This window comes from Rhinoderma darwinii, chromosome 4, assembly GCF_050947455.1.
Source record: "Rhinoderma darwinii isolate aRhiDar2 chromosome 4, aRhiDar2.hap1, whole genome shotgun sequence".
NCBI lineage: Eukaryota > Metazoa > Chordata > Amphibia > Anura > Rhinodermatidae > Rhinoderma > Rhinoderma darwinii.
This window is the reverse complement of record NC_134690.1, coordinates 96,354,485-96,372,235: the sequence shown is the minus strand read 5'-3', so window position 1 is coordinate 96,372,235 and position 17,751 is coordinate 96,354,485. Positions and strand designations below refer to the sequence as shown.

Here is a 17,751-nt window from a genome sequence, read left to right as displayed (position 1 = left end):
TCGCAAATAAAGTACCATAATAAAGCGAATTAGGCCCTCATATCGCCCATAACTTTGCCAAATAAAAAAGGCAGTTGATACTGTAACTCTGCTTTCTGAAAAATTAAGGCAGTCCCTTAGAATCCATCTAAATATTTGCCTCCTCAGAAGAAAAGCAAAAACAGGTCCTGCCCTCATAAATCGCCCGTAGCGTTGCTGGAAATAACAGAGAGTACTGTAATTCTGCTTTTCTCAGGCGTTTCTTAATTTCGACAAACTTGAGCCTGTTTTTAGAAGTGCCCAAAGAGTAATCCGGGAAGAGCATTATCTGGGCTCCGTTTACAACCATATTCTCCCTTGAACGTGTCTTACTCAAGATTATGTCCCGGTCGACTGCACATAATAATTTGACCAGGATAGGTCTTGGGGCCCCGGCCTACAGGTCTGGGTTTAAATGGGACTCTATGAGCCCTTTCCACTGCAAAGGCTTTTGACAGCATAGCCGCTCCAAACATCTCCAACTGCCAATTGGTGATATAACCACAAAATTTTCCCCCTTTACCCCTTGAGGAAATAGACACTGAACGCTCTCACCCAGTCCTGGTCTTGACTCCTGAGATCCTGGAATCTTGACTTGAGGATTTTCAAAGCTGGATTTGTCCTTTTCTTGTCTCTTCGCAATCGGCAATAACCTTTTTTTTTTCTTAATACAGAGGATGAGGGTGAGGATAAGGGACTAATAAGTAGCAAGAGGAGATTTTGGAAGATGGAGGGGTTTAAATGAGCTGGGCACTGCTAACCAAGCAGCTGCCAGCATATAGATAGCATATAATTAATATCAATTGTGGAGCTGCGCTGCAGCAACAGCATACAACATGCGTACAGCATGCTTTTTACAATGTCCGGAGGAAGGAGCCGGACGAAGGAGCCGGCATCAGACACTGTGCGTCATTGAGAGCCAAGCGGCCGAAGTCCCTGCTAGCAGTCGAAAAACAAGCGGGCAGCAGGTGGAACAGACGGAGCACAGAGCATCAGACAGGAGATGACTTGGAGAGCATGGAGTAGCCGAGAATGGGGGGGAGCTTCCGACCGAACGTCCGGTCACCTCCTCATACCAATGATGTCACCATTTAAAAGAAAGTTGATAAAGGTCAAAGATCTGTAGTTTAATTATGTTTTTTTTTTTATGTCTCCCAACCCACTAAGTAATCTTGTGTATCAACTTTCAGTTGGCAGAATGTCACTGGCAAGGGTGGTACCAGTTTTTATATTGTATACTATACCTCTGTATAAATTATAACGCTCTAATCCCATAATGCCAGCTACACACATACTCTCCCTAAGCAAATATGTAAATGAAAAGTAACCAGATACCTGGGGAGATCAAACAGATACATTTGGTGACATTGCACATAATTAGTTTATTAAAATTGTAGCCCAAAGAACAAAGTCTAACAAAAAATAAAGAAATGTCAGGTATCTCGTTCTAAGTGGATCTTGTAAAGAAGTTGATAGGAGAACAAATATTTCTCAAGCTGTGAAGAAACAGCCAAGAATAATAAGTAACTGTTTATCTAGGTGTTGAGACAAGTGATGGAATGTACATGGTGCGACATTTCACTGTGTCAGGGATAAGAGTATTTTATGATGGTATCTAGAACTGCATAGGAAATAATGTAAAGCTACACAGGACAAGAAAGAAAATCATGTTCTCATTCATTTATTAAGAGCCACGTGTATTTAAAGAGGCACTGTCACCAGATTATAAGTGCCCGATCTCCTTCATAATCTGATTGGCGCTGTAATGTAGATAACAGCAGTGGTTTTTATTTTGAAAAACGATCATTTTTGAGCAAGTTATGAGCTAGTTTAGATTTATGCTAATGAGTTTCTCAATGGACAACTGGGCGTGTTTTTACTTTTTACCAATTGGGTGTTGTACAGAGGAGTGTATGAGGCTGACCAATCAGTGACCAATCAGCGTCATACACTTCTCATTGTTCCAGCCCAGCATGATCCACGGCACAGTCTGATTGTACAGTGAAAGAAGCTGGGCTGGAACAATGAGAAGTGCAGAACGCTGATTGGTCACTGATTGGTCAGCCTCATACACTCCTCTGTACAACACCCAGTTGGTAAAAAGTAAAAAAATGCCCATTTGTCCATTGAGAAACTCATTAGCATAAATCTAAACTAGCTCATAACTTGCTCAAAAATGATCGTTTTTCAAAATAAAAACCACTGCTGTAATCTACATTACAGCGCTGATCAGATTATGTACAAGATAGGGCACTTATAATGTGGTGACAGAGCCTCTTTAAGTTATTGAAGGTTTGTGTAGGCTAGTACAAATTTGCAGCACAGACAACTAAGAAGCGAATGTTGGGCTCTGTTCACATCTTTTCCATCCCAAATTATGGAAAGGAAATTTCCGTTTTTGTATTTTTTTTTAACATTGATGCAAATGGATGACAGATACAAACGGAATGTCTTCTGTTAGGCTGTGTTCCCATCTGCGTTCGGGGTTCCATTGTTCTGCTCCATCATAGGAGCAGGACAACAACAATACTGCAAGCCCGGGATCCGTTGCATGACGTAAACCAACAGCATCCAATGGAACACATTGACTTGAATGGGTTCCGTTGGGTCTCTGTCATGGTTTCCGTTGCTGGATATAATAGCACAGAATGCTGCGCTATTTTGTTTGACAGAAACAGAATCAGTGACGGAAGCCCCAAACAGGGCCTTTATTTATGTAGTTTATCGCATCAGTTTTTTACCTACTGGGTATGCGCATCGCTTCCTACATCCAAAAAAGGGGAAAAAAATATAAAAATACAGAAAAAAATGCATCCGTTAAAAACTGAATATACTGGATGATAAACTGAAACAAACGGAAGTTTAAGTTTATTTAACAGATCCATAAAAAGAACCTGAAAGTGAACCACCCATTTGTTTCAATTTGGCATCTGTTTCTGTTAAATTTGACTTGTTCGTTGAAAATGGAAGGTTCAAAGCAGATGTAGTATAGCTTCTCACCACTGGCCAGTTTAATAGGGAATCAGAAAGCACAGGTTTTACGCTGGCACACGGACTGCCAGCCACAGCCTGCAGAGCACAATATGGGACAATCCTTTCCTATATTGTGGTTTATTAAATGGAACCTCACCACTGGCATAAATTACATTGTTTTTGGAAGATGGTTAAAGGGGTTCAGGGAACACCAGGAGCTCCTATAGCACCAATAATGATCCCACCCTAAACATGCTTGATTCTTACTTCGCCTGGGAAATAATCTGCTGCCTTTTTAAGAAACAATGCCACTTTTTGCCTTAGGGCCTGTTCACAAGCCTTACAAGGACAGCAATGCTACGGACCTGTTCACATCTGCGTTGGAGGCTCTTTTAGGGGCCTCCGTCACAGATCCAGCCGAAAATACCAGATAAAATAGAGCAGCATGCTATGCTATTGTTTCAGGTAAAACCACGGATGCCATGTTGTAAACCTGACAGAACCCATTACTCAATGTCAGACAACGGAACCGGTGCTTCTGGCATTTTCATTGTTCTGATTCTCTGACAGAGAAGCAGAACAACGCAGGTGTGAACAGGCCCTAAGGCAAAAAGTGGCATTGGTTCTAAAAAAGCTCAACATGGACACTGGAGCACTATATAGGGGCACTATCTACATGGGCACTATCTATGGGCACTGTGGCACTATCTACAAGAGCACTGGCACTAGGGGCAGCTTTGGGGGCATTATATTGTACAAGAGCAGCTAGGGGGCATTATACTGTATGGGGGCAGCTATGGGGTATTATGCTGTATGGAGACACTAAGCTGTATAGAGGCAGCTATGGGGCATTAAACTATATGGGGCAGCTATGGGGGCATTATACTGTATGCGGGCGATATACTGTATGGGGGCATTATGCTGCATGGGGGCAGCTATGGGGCATTATTCTGTATGGGGGAATTTGTTGGGCATTATACTGCATGGAAGAATCTGTGCTGGCTTTATACTGTATGGATGCATCTATGGGGGCCTTATACTGTATGGCGGCAGCTATTTGGCATTATACTATGTGGGAGGCACTATGGGAGCATGATACTGTGTGCACTGAACCGAGTGTGTATGGGTGGGGATTGGGTGGAATTAAAGATGTGGCTTAAAATAAAAAAATGTGCCATCTTTGTGATACTTAAAAGTTGGGAGGTATGGTTTTTTAACACTTTGGCTGTACCCATATATGTTATATTGTTGGCCTTTCTCGGGCGGGTTTGGCAAACATTTATCTAATGTGTGTGGTTTAGCTCCATTATACTTTCCTGTGGTCAATGCAGGGCTCCCACACTCCATAGGTACAATGTTACAAAAATACACAAAAAAAACGGAAGACCTTAAATGGCCCTTACAGGGGTTGGGAAGAGATTGCCAAAAAGCGAAGAGCTCATCTGTACTAGAAGGAAAAGGGAAATGGCATGTTCCATCTACCAGCAAAACAGGGAACCATTTCCACTATGCATATCTCAAGATCAGTGCCAGATTTACTTTAATACAAAGGGATCCCAGAACAAAAACTTACACCGCACGGTGTCGTTATTTATTATTATTATTTTTTCAATGGTAGTCAATAGGCAATGTATGCAACTGAATGGTATACAGTTACATATGTCAGGGCTGGACATTAGGCATATACATTGGAAGATTTTCCTGGGTGATGTACACCTTACAAGGGTTGTCCGTTTTCAGCAAGTTAATGTTATTTTTTTGTATAATTAAAAGTTACACAATTTCCCAAAATAATTTCTGTACTAATCCTTCATTTGTTTTCAAGATCTCTGCTTGTTATTATTGTGTAGGAACATTCATTATTTACTTCCAGTGGATAATATTCTGTCCATGGTCATGTGCATACCTCCCAACCGTCCCCGATTCAGCGGGACACTCCCGGATTCTGAACGGTGTCCCGATGTCCCGGTCGGACGGGGGTATGTCCCACTGTCAACCCAATATTTGAGCAAGGAACCGTCAGCTCCCTGCTTCAGGATTAGTTCAGAGCGGAGGAGCAGAGGGAGCTCCTCCACTCGCCGAGGACTCCCCGGGCACAGTGCTACTTTAAGCACTGTGCTCGGGGAAGCCCTTGACGTCACTGTCCATATATGGACAGTGACTTCAGTGGCTACTGATTGAGCAGAATCCCCGTTGCCAATGATCTGGCCAGGGATTCCGCTCCTAGAGGAAACCCCTGAGGTCACTGTCCAGAGTCTGCAACAGAGATTCCGCTCAAGGAGTAGCCACAGACGTCACTGTCCATATATGGACAGTGACATCAGGGCTTCCCTCTAGGTGTCGAATCCCCGACCTATGCTCTGGCTGGGGATTCCGCTACTAGAAGGAGTCCCAATGGCGCTATCTACTGGGGGGTGGCGCTATCAACAAGGACACTGTGGCACTATATAGGGGCACTATCTACATGGGCACTGTGGCACTATCTACAAGGGCACTGGCACTAGGGGCAGCTTTGGGGGCATTATACTGTATGGGGCAGCTATGGGGGCATTATACTGTATGGGGCAGCTATGGGGGCATTTTACTGTATGGGGGCATTACGCTGTATGGGAGCAGCTACGGGGCATAATGCTGTATGGAGGCATCTGTGTGGGCATTATACTGTATGGGGCAGCTATGGGGGCATTATGCTGCATGTGGGTAGCTATGGGGCATTATGCTGTATGGGAGAATCTGTGTGGGCATTATACTGTATGCGGGCATCTGTGATGGCTTTATACTGTATGGGTGCATCTATATGGGGTCATTATACTGTATGGTGGCAGCTAGACGGCATTATACTGTGTGGAGGCAGCTATTTGGCATTATACTGTGTGGGACGCACTATGGGAGCATGATACTGTGCAGGCTGAACCGGGTGTGTACGGGCGGGGATGGGTGGGATTAGAGGCATGGCTTAAAAGAAAAAATTGCGTCGGTTGTCCCTCTTTGTGATAGTTGAAAGTTGGGAGGTATGCATGTGATTGACACACAGGTGCTGGGATCGATACAATATGTGTATCAGAGCTGTGTCCTCTAGCGATCCCAGAACCTGTGTGTCCATCACATGACCATGGACAGAATTTTATCCACTGAAAGTAAACAATGAAGGTTCCTACTGAATGACAACAAGCACAGATCTTGAAAACGTGAGGAATTAATACAGAAAGTATATTGGAAAACTGTATAACTTCTAATCATAAGAAAAAATAACATCCATTTACTGAAATTGAACAACTTCTTTAAATGTGATTTGAACAGAACTTCACACAGGCTTTTTGATTCCTTTTATCCTACTAAATGCAAATTCCGGTAACTTGACTTAAAATAATGTGCAATATTGTGTAAAATAATAAAGATCCGTCAGAAAACTGCAAACCTACTGAATGAGACCATCAATAATAGGAAGAGCCCGGATTTGCATATTTAAAAAGTAAGTCTTTCAGCAGTACATGTGTAAGATTATGTTTAGCATTCCATGATCGATAGGCACTGACTGGTTTTTGCTATCATTAAGGTCATCAGATGATGAAACTCCAGTAGATTTACCCTTTAATTTATGCCAGTTTCTGTTGTAAATTATAGTAAATATGTTGGCCGCGGATGGCAGCGCCCTTTCCGCTAAGCTCCGTCCACTTCTTAAAGGGCCGTGACCAGCATAAATGCATAAAAAGTAAAAAAAAAAATGTACGCAAATTGCGACTTTTGATACATTCCCCCCACAGTGCTCAACTTGAATGCTGTGCTGAAGTGTTTTAATGGGGTTTTCCCATCCTGGACATTTATGGCATATCCACCTATCTCTAGAATAGGGCCCCCTGACCCCCGTCCTACTTTGTCCGGCTCCGGCTTCTCCCAGGCCACTGTCTGACAAAGAAAGCTAAACTGTTTTCATAGCTCCTGAGTTCTGGGCACAGTGTAACTCGCTGTGCTATGTTGTTTCTGTAAATCCCATTCACTTCTATGGGAGTTACAGAAACACCATAGTTTAGCGAGGTAGGCTGTTTGCTTAAACACACAATCATCTCGTCAGACAGTAGCCGGGGGGCAGGGGGACCTGTTCTAGAGGTAGGTCCCAGAGGTGGGACCCGCATCTATCGAACATTTATGGCATATCCTATGGATATGCCATAGGGAATTGATTATTTCAGTACCGTTTCACAGTACAGGATTGGACTATCAGTGCGACAGCCCGATCCTGCCGATGGCACTTTGTGCAGACTAAGGCCAGATTCACGCGAGCGTGTTCGGTCCGTGATATACAGTCCACATGTCAGTCGCATTTCCTAGACTGAACACACTGCAGGGAGCCGGGCTCCTAGCGTCATAGTTATGTACGATGCCAGGAGTCCCTACCTCGCTGCGGAAAACTATCCCGTACTGAAAACATGATTACAGTACGGGATAGTTGTCCTGCAGCGAGGCAGGGACCCCTAGCATCGTACATAAGTATGATGCTAGGAGCCCGGCTCCCTGCACTGTGTTCGGTCCAGGAAATGCGGCTAACGTACAGACCGTATATCACGGACTGACCTCGCTCGTGTGAATCCGGCCCTAGAAGTATAGGACTGGCCGGAGGGCCAATTGTGCGTGCTCAGACACTTAATCAATAAAGTATCTGAGTTCTCACATGGAGTAACCAGGCAACCAAGTGTCAATATCGCAGAGTGCATACCCGGATACTTAGTATCAAACCTCACTGGGTGAAATGCGCATGCGTGTGGACTAAAGGGGGTCTTACACTGGGCAATTATTGGGCAAACAATCGTTTATAGAATGCTCATAATTGCCCTGTGTAAACAGAGCAGCGATAAGCAGATGAACGAGCAAACGCTCATCTGCTGGTCGTATCGTTTTAAAAAAGTTAAATATCGTTGTCGGCAGCACATCTCCCTGCCAACATGATAATAATGTATGGGGACGAGCGATCGGAGTAACGACCGCTCGCCCCCATTTATAGCTCCGCGTGACAGGAGCAAACGAGCGCCGATCATCGAGCTGTCAAGTTGATCGCCGCTCTCTGCGCCAGCCAAAATCGTCTGCCGTAATAGGGCCTTTAGTATTATTGTTCCCTAGAAGCTGTCGGCGTGGGTTCAGGGACTTCTATTACAAGATAAATGTGTGTTGGGAGCTATTTCTACATACTGCACTTGCCCATATTCTTTGAAAACGGTCCAGCCTATATGTCCTAATATACTAAATAGCCACAACTTATATGAAAAATAATATCCTATTTAAAGATGATTTTGCAAAAAATTCTGGACTCCTACAAATAAAGGCCTGTTCACATCAGCGTTGGCTTTCCGTTCCGGGGTTCCGTCTGAGGTTTCTGTCGGGTGAACCCCGCAACGGAAAGTGAAACTGAAACCACAGCTTCCGTTTCAGTCACCATTGATATCAATGGTGACGGAAACATCGCTAATGGTTTCCGTTCGTCACCATTCCGGCAGGTTTCCGTTTTATTGATGGAATCAATAGCGGAGTCGACTACACTATTGATTCTGTTGGAAAAACGGAAACCTGCCGGAATGGTGACGAACGGAAACCATTAGCGATGTTTCCGTCACCATCGATATCAATGGTGACTGAAACGGAAGCTGTGGTTTCAGTTTCACTTTCCATTGCGGGGTTCACCCGACGGAACCCGGGAACGGAAAGCGAACGGTGATGTGAACAGGCCCTAAGTATCATATAGAAACGTAATTGGCCGGGTATAACAAAAGGGAGTTTCCATGTGCTAACAGTGATAGGTACTATGAGGAAAGCAATGGCCATATCATGACGTTGTGTCAGAGCTGTAATAGAGCAGCCATAGAGGCGCACAAGGCCTTTATTGCACCTCCAGATGCCCCCGATTTAGGGCGGCAAGCAGTTATCAATATGCAGGGCTGTGGCTTTCGGTGATATGCCACAATGCCCGCAAGCAGGTGCCTGCACATTGGTAAGCAATTATTTTCAATTAAAGGAGCAGGTTTATCTCTCTGGTTTCAACCCATAACATCCTGAAAATCCCTCGAGCATGTAGACATGTGACTAGTTGAGATTTGTTGGTTAATGATCACCAGGAGACCATGCTCCTCTGTGCGGCGTGTGGATGTGTCAGGCCGTATGAGCTGGGTATTATGATTACACACGGACATATTACTTCACATTCCAGCTTCACTCTGACCTCCAATAACCTCGGCCCGTCCCCCTCATTACGTCACAATTACAGGCCCTCACAACGCGCCACTTTCCAGCAGCCAATCAGACTATTAGTCTCCCCATCCTCAATGGCACTAGAGGAAGGCTGTCAGGGGGCGGGGCACGGCGTATTGGTCGCGCCTCTGGCCGCTGATTGGCTGCTGCAGACGTGGTCGCGGCGTCGCTGGCTGCTGTGCGTGTTCACGGCGCTGACACCGGCTGTGGCGAGCACCTTGTACGTGTGTCTTCTACGTACAGCAGTGTCCATCAGCGGCCGGCAGAGCCGGTGCTCCCGTCACCGGGGTGAGTTATTGTCATTACAGTGCCCGCTATTATCGCTGAGCTCGTCACCAAGGGAACCAATTACACATTGATTTTCCTTCCGGAGGTAACTTGCGGTCACGCTGCCTCCAGTCATGCCTTGTGCTCAGCAACATATGATGTGTGATCGCGCACTGCATTATTAATGCCGGGAGATCGTCTTTGTGTCGCCCTCCTTTCTTTGGAAGCGCTGTATGTGTGGAGTCTTGGAGACTATAGGGAATCCAAGAGTAGACGTTCGTTTATGTGGGGGCCCATAGGTGGCGTGCCACACCCCCGTATTGAATGTGTGCAGTGTATGTGTAATATATATATATATATATATATAATCTCGCATTTTATGTCCGTGACATTCCTTTAATCCGGCGTCCAGTAATCTGGCATTTGTTTCCAGCACAGAACGGCAATATAAACGAAGACTAGACCCAGAACCATTAGTAAATCCCACGTTTCTGACCGACCGTCCGTCCCACTTGTTGCTCTCGTCTGTTTACTACTTTTAGGCCTTTTTTACACTTGAAATGTTTTTGCTTTGTGCAGTTTGTTGTATTTGTTTTTTGTATGCAGTGTCCAGATGTTATGCTATTGTTTCCGTGAAAAAAAACAAACGGAAAAATGTCGGAACAGAGGCAAACAAACAATAAAATACCATCGAAATAAACGGTAATGTAAACGATACTTTTCGTTTGTCTTTCTGTTCACCTGTTCCTCTCGTGCGCAGAGCAGACGCTTACGCTGGGTTCGCATCTGCGTTTGGCTCCGTCAACCGGGCAGAACAATGAAAAAAACCGAAGCACCAGTTCTGTTGCACAAGGGACACCACCGGCTGCTGACGGAACCCATTGACTTTAATGGGTTCCGTCGGGGTGAACGTGGTTTTATCGGAAACTATAGCGCATGATGCTGCGTTATTTCTTGTATTCTCAGCTGGATCTGCGAGGGAGGCCCCGATCGGAGCCTCAAGCGCAGATGTGAACGAGGACTTTGTGAACGGGGTTTTTGAAAATCCTATTCACGTTCAAGCTGCAAGTCCTATCTGACATGGGGGAAGCGCAGCATTGACGGGCATGTCTAATACCGGTGATTACAGTTTCTATTAATCCCTTAATGACCAGATAATTTCTTTTAGTTTTTGCCTCTACCTTTCAGCAGCCGTGAAGTTTTTTATTTTTACATTGACGTGGCTATTTGAGGCCTTGTTTTACGAGGGAGAGATTGTATTTGAAAGAATTCACTGTGTTATATAATTTAATTTTAACGGCGTGAATACAGCAAAGAGCGATTTTCGGCTTTGTTTATTATCCCATTCACGTTTCATGCTAAATAACCTGTTTAATTATTCCGTTTATTACGGTCCTGTAGATGCCTAATATGTGTAGGCTCTTCTGTAATATAGGGGCACTATAATGTATTCTACTCAAAGTAATGACCTATATATGCACGCGCGCGCGCACACACACACACACACGAAAAGCAGCAGCACTCACAATGCAATTCCAAGATGGTCTCAGGTGCAAGCAGGTAATCCCGATCCAGGGGATATAGATCAATATTGAAGAAAGTCCCACAGCACTCCGTGTTAGTGGGAAAAAATGGTGGTTTATTAAGCCAGCACAAGCTGCAACGTTTCCGTCCCGCTACAGGACCTTTATCAAGCAGATCAAGTGAATCTGGCTGTTGCTAGCATCGGAGCCCCCTCCGGTGCTAGCGACAGCACTCCATCCGCCTGTGACAGTGCGCGGGCTTTAAACTTTAGTGAGCGGGCGGACTGTGGAAGGTGTGCAGCCGCACGGTAGCACCGCTCCTATAGTTAAAGAGGATCTGTTACTGGTTTAGAAATGCCCAATCTCCTAGCTAATCTGATCGGAGCTGTCACACTGATATTGCTACTAAAAATTGTGTCCCAAAACGTTTATTATTTTAGAAGTTATAAGCGTTTTTCTAAATATGCAAATTAGGCTATACTAGACAAGTGGGTGTTAACAGCAGCGATTCTCCTGAGGTGGAGCTGCCTCACAGCCTGTGACGCTGTCCCCTATCAGCATGAAGCTGCTTCACACAGTGTGAGAGACTGAGGCTGGAGGGAAGGGGGATCACTTCAAACAGCCATATCTCGGGCTGAGGACCACCTAGAACAGTGGTGGCATATGAAAGAGGTGATTCTAATCTTTAATGTGGATTGCAGTGAAACAACCGAAGATATCACCAGTTGAATACACAGTCAGGAATGGAAGCTGTATACTATATGATTACGCTGTGTTGCTGGGCAGGGAAGGGGGAGAAGCTGTATGATGATTGGACAGAGTCACACAGAAAACATTACACCGCCCAGATTGAAAAGAAAGAGTCGCATCCTATTGGAAAGTATAGCCAAATTAGCATATTTAGATAAAAGCTCATAACTGCAAATAATAAACGTTTTTCGCACTAGTTATCAGCATTATAGCGCCTATTAGATTAGTTAGGAGATAGGCAATTAATAAACTAGTGACCGATCCTCTTTAAGTAGGTTTCCTATATTTGGCCCAAGAACTCAGAGCCAGAATCTATAAAATAAGTACCATCACCATGAATACCATACCAAGGCTCTGGAGTGCCCCTCTCTTCGGACAAGCTTTGTAACTGTACCATCTTTTTACTGTTGTACACTTCCAAACCGCTAGATGGCTTCAGTATGCCTGCGGGTGAGTACAAGTATATAGCGAGCAGTTGCTGCGGTCGCTATGATTTTAGAATTAAATTTTAATCGCCGCTTGAAGCCCTGTCATATGTGGGACCATTTGATAGGAAGCAAATTAACCTGCGTGTGGCCGTCAGACCGTCCTTCATGTAGATATTGATGCTGCTCAGATTTGAACCCCGGTCTCCAGTGCTGTTAGAAACTCTACAGATACACCCAGTGTGTATTGTGCGGTCCTCATTACCTATGAGACATAAGCAGTTACAAAAGCCTGAGTGCCCTCATAGAGTTTGTGTTGAAAGCTTCTGAATCTATGATCAGTAAACACTGAAGCCGTATGGTGCCACCAAAAAGGAGACTGTCCAATGCCTTTCCTCCTATAAATAGAAGTCCGGTGCATGTGGCAGCTGTAATGGAAACATAGCGGTGGTATCTGTATGCATGGGCTGGATGCCGTGTCTATCAGCAGCCGGATTGCTGTATGCTTGGAATAGCTTTCACCACTGAATTTAATATACACCTTATCTGCGGGTAAGAAATAGTACAGCTTAACCTATTACATACATGACATTTACAATATAAATAACTTATGTCTTTATTACAACGCATGGATCCGTCTCAAAACTACTGATAGGTGAAGTGCATAACATGGGTAGTCTTGTTACAATGGTGCCTGACGGGGGGGGGGGGGGGGGGTGAGATTTCATAGGCAGGAACAGTCAGTTCTTGACATTGATGTGTTGGAAGCAGGAAAAACAGGCAAGTGTAAGGATCCGAGCGACTTTGACAAGGTCCAAATTGTGATGGCTAGCCAACTGGGTCAAAGCATCTCCAAAATGGCAGGTCTTGTGGACCTACCCCAAGTGGTCCAAGGAAGGACAAATGATGAGCTGGCGGCAGGATCGTGGCCGTCCTAACTTTTGTCACTGGCCTCTGATGAGGTGGCCAGGTGTTCTAGAAACTACAGAGCCCCTTCTGCTACGCTTTTTCCGGAACTCCCATAGAAGGGAATGGCAAAGCAAAACGCGCTCGGTTGTTTCTGGAAAACCCGGCCGCCTCGTCAGACAGTAGCCAAAACCCAGCGACTGTGGCAGCAGGTAGGACGGAGGTCAGGGGGCCACATGCTAGAGATAATGCAGGACTCATAGGTGACACCATATCTGTAGGACTTTTATGGCATGCCCTGTAGCTGTGACATAAATGTCAGAGATGGGAATACCCCATAAAAGGATCCGCTGCTAACGTCTTGGTGCCATATTCCACAGGACACCGTCAGAGGTTTTGTGGAGACCATACCTTAACAGGTCACAGCTGTTTTGGTGGCACGAGGGGGACCTAAACATTATTAGGCAGGTGGTTTTAATGTTATGGCTGAACGGTGTATTGTAATCACTCCCTGCAATCCCAGTCTCCAGTGTGACCCACCATCTAATTTGTCTCCAACATACAGAGTAGAAACTATTTCATAGGAGGACAACCTATCAGTTTGTTTTTGGAGCTTGAAAGGTCCTGAACCCACGAGGAGAACATACAAGCTCCTTATTTGTTGGCTTAGTGGATGCCAGTGCTGCTAATGCATTGCTGTTTTATTATAGAAATAGCTGCTGTTTGTCAGGTTGGTTTTACACGTGTTTACCAGCTTTAACAAGCGCTGATCGACAATCCACCTTGTTGATCGGTGCTCGGTTTGCTCCATTCAAATGAAGCAATGGTCGGGATTATGGGGAAGAATAATCGTTGTTACAATTGTTCATCCCCACACATTCGCATCTTGTTGGCAGCATGTCTCCTGTTTACACAGGGGGATACATGAAAGATGTGATCAGCCAATGAACGAGCGTTTGTACAAATAGCGTGTAAAAGGTCTTAAAGTGATGGATTCCAATACTAAGGCTTCAGATTTATGCTAATGAGTTGCTTAATGCCCAAGTGGGCGTGTTTTTACTTTAGACCAAGTGGGCGTTGTACAGGGGAGTGTATGACGCTGACCAATCAGCATCATGCACTCCTCTCCATTCATTTACACAGTGCATAGGGATCCTGTTAGATCAGTATGTGCTGTCTTATACTAACACATTAACGATACTGAAGTGTTTAGACAGTCAATAGACATTCCACGGGATGTCTATTCACAATCTCTGCACTTCGTTACTGTTTCTATGGTAGTTACAGCCGAGGAAGCGGGATCTCGTTGTAACCTGTCATTTACAGCGGGATCTCGCGAGATTACGCGTCCTCTGCTGTAACTACCACAGAGTAACGAAGTGCAGAGATTGTGAATAGACATCCCGTGGAATGTCTATTCACTGTCTAAACACTTCAGTATCGTTAATGTGTTTAGTATAAGACAGCACATAAGGATCTAACAGGATCCCTATGCGCTGTATAAATGAATGAATGGAGAGGAGTGCATGACGCTGATTGGTCAGCGTCATACACTCCTCTGTACAACGCCCACTTGGTCTAAAGTAAAAATACGCCCACTTGGGCATTAAGTAACTCATTAGCATAAATCTAAAAACGCTAATAAAGTGGTAAAAATAGATCGTTTATTTAAATAAAAAGCACTGCTGTTACCTACATTATAGCGCTGATCTCCTTATGTAGGAGATAGGGCACTTATAATGTGGTGACAGCCTCTTTAAAAGCATTTCTTCTAAGAGAGTATACAATTCCTCACGTAGACACCATGGGATGGCATAGTATGGGTCCACGCATGCTGCAAGCATCTAAGCACATAAAATTCATAAAGCCTACGAATCTTAGAGAATTGCGGTAGTTGGTCTCACACTTTAACATTTTCTGGTTGTAGCGCTACGAGTCGGCACTACTTGGTAGTAATGTTTAACGTAATTCTTTTATTAGCAGGATCATTGTGTGGTATTCCCTAGGCATTATGTATTATACTGGCTCCCCAACCCCCGGCCTTCTTTCTGCCATTGTTTAACTCTTTCAAAATGCTTTTCAGGGGCCTGGGACCATTTGTCTACTTATCATCTCTTCTAAAGAGCTTTTTGTTTAGGCTGCATTCACACAGTCCTGTTTAGGATCCATAGATTTTTATTTTTGCCAAAAATGTGAGATCTCTGATGGGATCAACTTCTACAGAAACCAAAATATACCTGTGTGAACACAGGCTACATTTTTATTTTTTTTTTAAAATTTATATCCTTAAAGGAGAACACCTACCAGAAAAAAGGCCCTTTAGTGTATGTTCACGCGCAACAGATTCAATGCAGAAATGTCTGCGACTAAAAATTCCATACCATACTTCTCAATGGGGAGGGGGTTACATAGTTAGTACGGCTGAAAAAAGACACATGTCCATCAAGTTCAACCAAGGGATGGGAAAAATTTCTACACATAGGAGGTGATATTTTTTTGTTCTAGGAAATTATCTAACCCTTTTTTAAAGCCATCTACTGTCCCTGCTGTGACGGCTCCTGCGGTGACTATTCCATAGATTCACAGTTCTCACAGTAAAGAAGGCTTGTCGCCTGTGCAGGTTGAACCTTTTTTTCTCCAGACGGAGGGAGTGCCCCCTTGTTTTTTGAGGGGGTTTTACAAGGAACAGGATATCACCATATTTTTTGTATGTGCCATTAATATATTTATACAAGTTAATCATGTCCCCCCCTTAGTCGTCGTTTTTCAAGGCTAAATAGGTTTAGTTCCTTTAATCTTTCCTCATAACTTAGATTCTCCATGCCTCTTATTAGCTTCGTTGCTCTTCTTTGTATTTTTTCCAACTCCAGGGCATCCTTTCTATGAACTGGAGCCCAGAACTGAACTGTATATTCTAGATGAGGCCTCACTAATGCTTTGTAAAGTGGTGGTAATCTATCCCTGTCCCGTGAGTCCATGCCTCTTTTAATACACGACAATATCTTGCTGGCCTAAGGCTTCGTTCACATCTACGTCAGGGTTCCGTTCTGACGTTCTGTAGGAACTTCCTGTCAGAACGGTACCCTGACTGAAACAAACGGAAACTTTAGCTTTCCGTTTGCATCACCATTGATTTCAATGGTGACTGGTCCGGTGCAAATGGTTTCTGTTTTTCTTAGTTGTGCAAGGGTTCCGTCGTTTTGACATAATGAATAGCAGTAGTCAACTACGGTATTGCTGGAATTAATGGTGATGCCTATGGTTTCCGTTTGTTTCAATCAGGGTTCTGTTCTGACGGGAAGCTCCGATGGAACCCTGACACGGATGTGAACGAAGCCTTAGAAGCAGCTGATTGACATTGCATGCTGTTATTTAGTCTATGTTCTACAAGTACACCCAGATCTTTCTCAACAAGTGACTCTCCCAGTGTAGCTCTCTCTAAGACATGATGGCTTGAAGCTGCAAGGATTGCAATACTGAGATTCGAGTGACCGCGTATCCTGGCTGGATTTCTATAGATAAATCACCAAATGCATCAATATCTACATCCTGCCAGCTACTTAAATAGTTTCATCAAACTTTTGATATGTCATGGAGAATATCAAAAGTTTGGATCGGTGGGGGTATGGGTGCTGAGACTCCCACCATCACCGAAACGAAGGTGCAGAAGCGCTTATCTGAGCATGTCTGCACCTTTGTTTCACCAATCCAAACTTTTGATATTTGAAAGTGTAGTTACTATATAAGTAGCTGCAGTTATTGTATACATGTAGGGACATTGATGTAGATGGTGATTTGGATCCACACAAGGTCTCATGACAAAGCTGCTCCTGACAGAATCAGTGCAGCCTCAGGTACTGGGCCTTGATACCAAGAGATGGTGCCTCAGCATAAAAGATATGGAAAAGCTGGATTACACATCTTTAATGTACAGTGAAGGGCCTGTGTAATGTTCATCTGGTAGGGGTTTTCCAGTAAAGTAAGTAAAGGGAACGTCACTTTTTGATGTGCTTGCACCATATAGCATATGTTCTTCAGCAAGTTGGGGACTGCAGCTTGAATACATCCGGTGAACCCATGGAAGAGAATTGCTTACATTGAACAGTAAGGGTAAGTTCACACGTAGTGGAAATGCTGCAGATTTTCTGTTTGGATTTGTGGACAGAAAATGCCCTGTAGAATACAGTAATCGCAAAGTGTATGAGATTTGAACAAATCTTATCCACGCGCTGCGTTTTTCTGCCCAGAAATTTACCTGCGGTGCAGATTTTGTGGCGCAGAATTTTCTATTTGAGTTCAATAGGGAAGTTAAAATCCATAACGCATCCCAATTGTTGCAAACTTTCACCAAGATTGTCCATGGATCAGCAGCAAGATTCCCAAGTCAGATTTGGAAGGGGAGTTTACAGACTATTATTTTTTTTAATTGTAGCCGTTGTGTTGTCGGAATCAATAGTGCAGTCCACTGCGCTATTGATTCCGTCAGAAACAACGGAACCCTGTCACAACGGTGACAGACAGAAACCATTAGCTATGTTTCCATCACCATTGAGTTCAATGGTGAGGGAAATGGGAGCTGAGGTTTCTGTTTGCCTTTCCGTTGAGGGGTTAACCCAACGGAAGGGCAATGGTGACGTGAACAGGCCCTTAGA

The 17,751-nt window shown here is 44.3% G+C and overlaps 1 protein-coding gene across 1 annotated transcript in view; it reads left to right on the top strand.

Moving 5' to 3' along the window:
* Nucleotides 1-9,330: 9,330 nt before the first annotated feature.
* Nucleotides 9,331-17,751, top strand: part of ACSL3 (acyl-CoA synthetase long chain family member 3) — a 101,853-nt gene continuing 93,432 nt past the window's right edge. The window contains exon 1 of the mRNA XM_075861420.1: nucleotides 9,331-9,516. The gene's annotated coding sequence lies outside the window, so the exon portion shown is untranslated. The remainder of the gene's footprint in view (nucleotides 9,517-17,751) is intronic.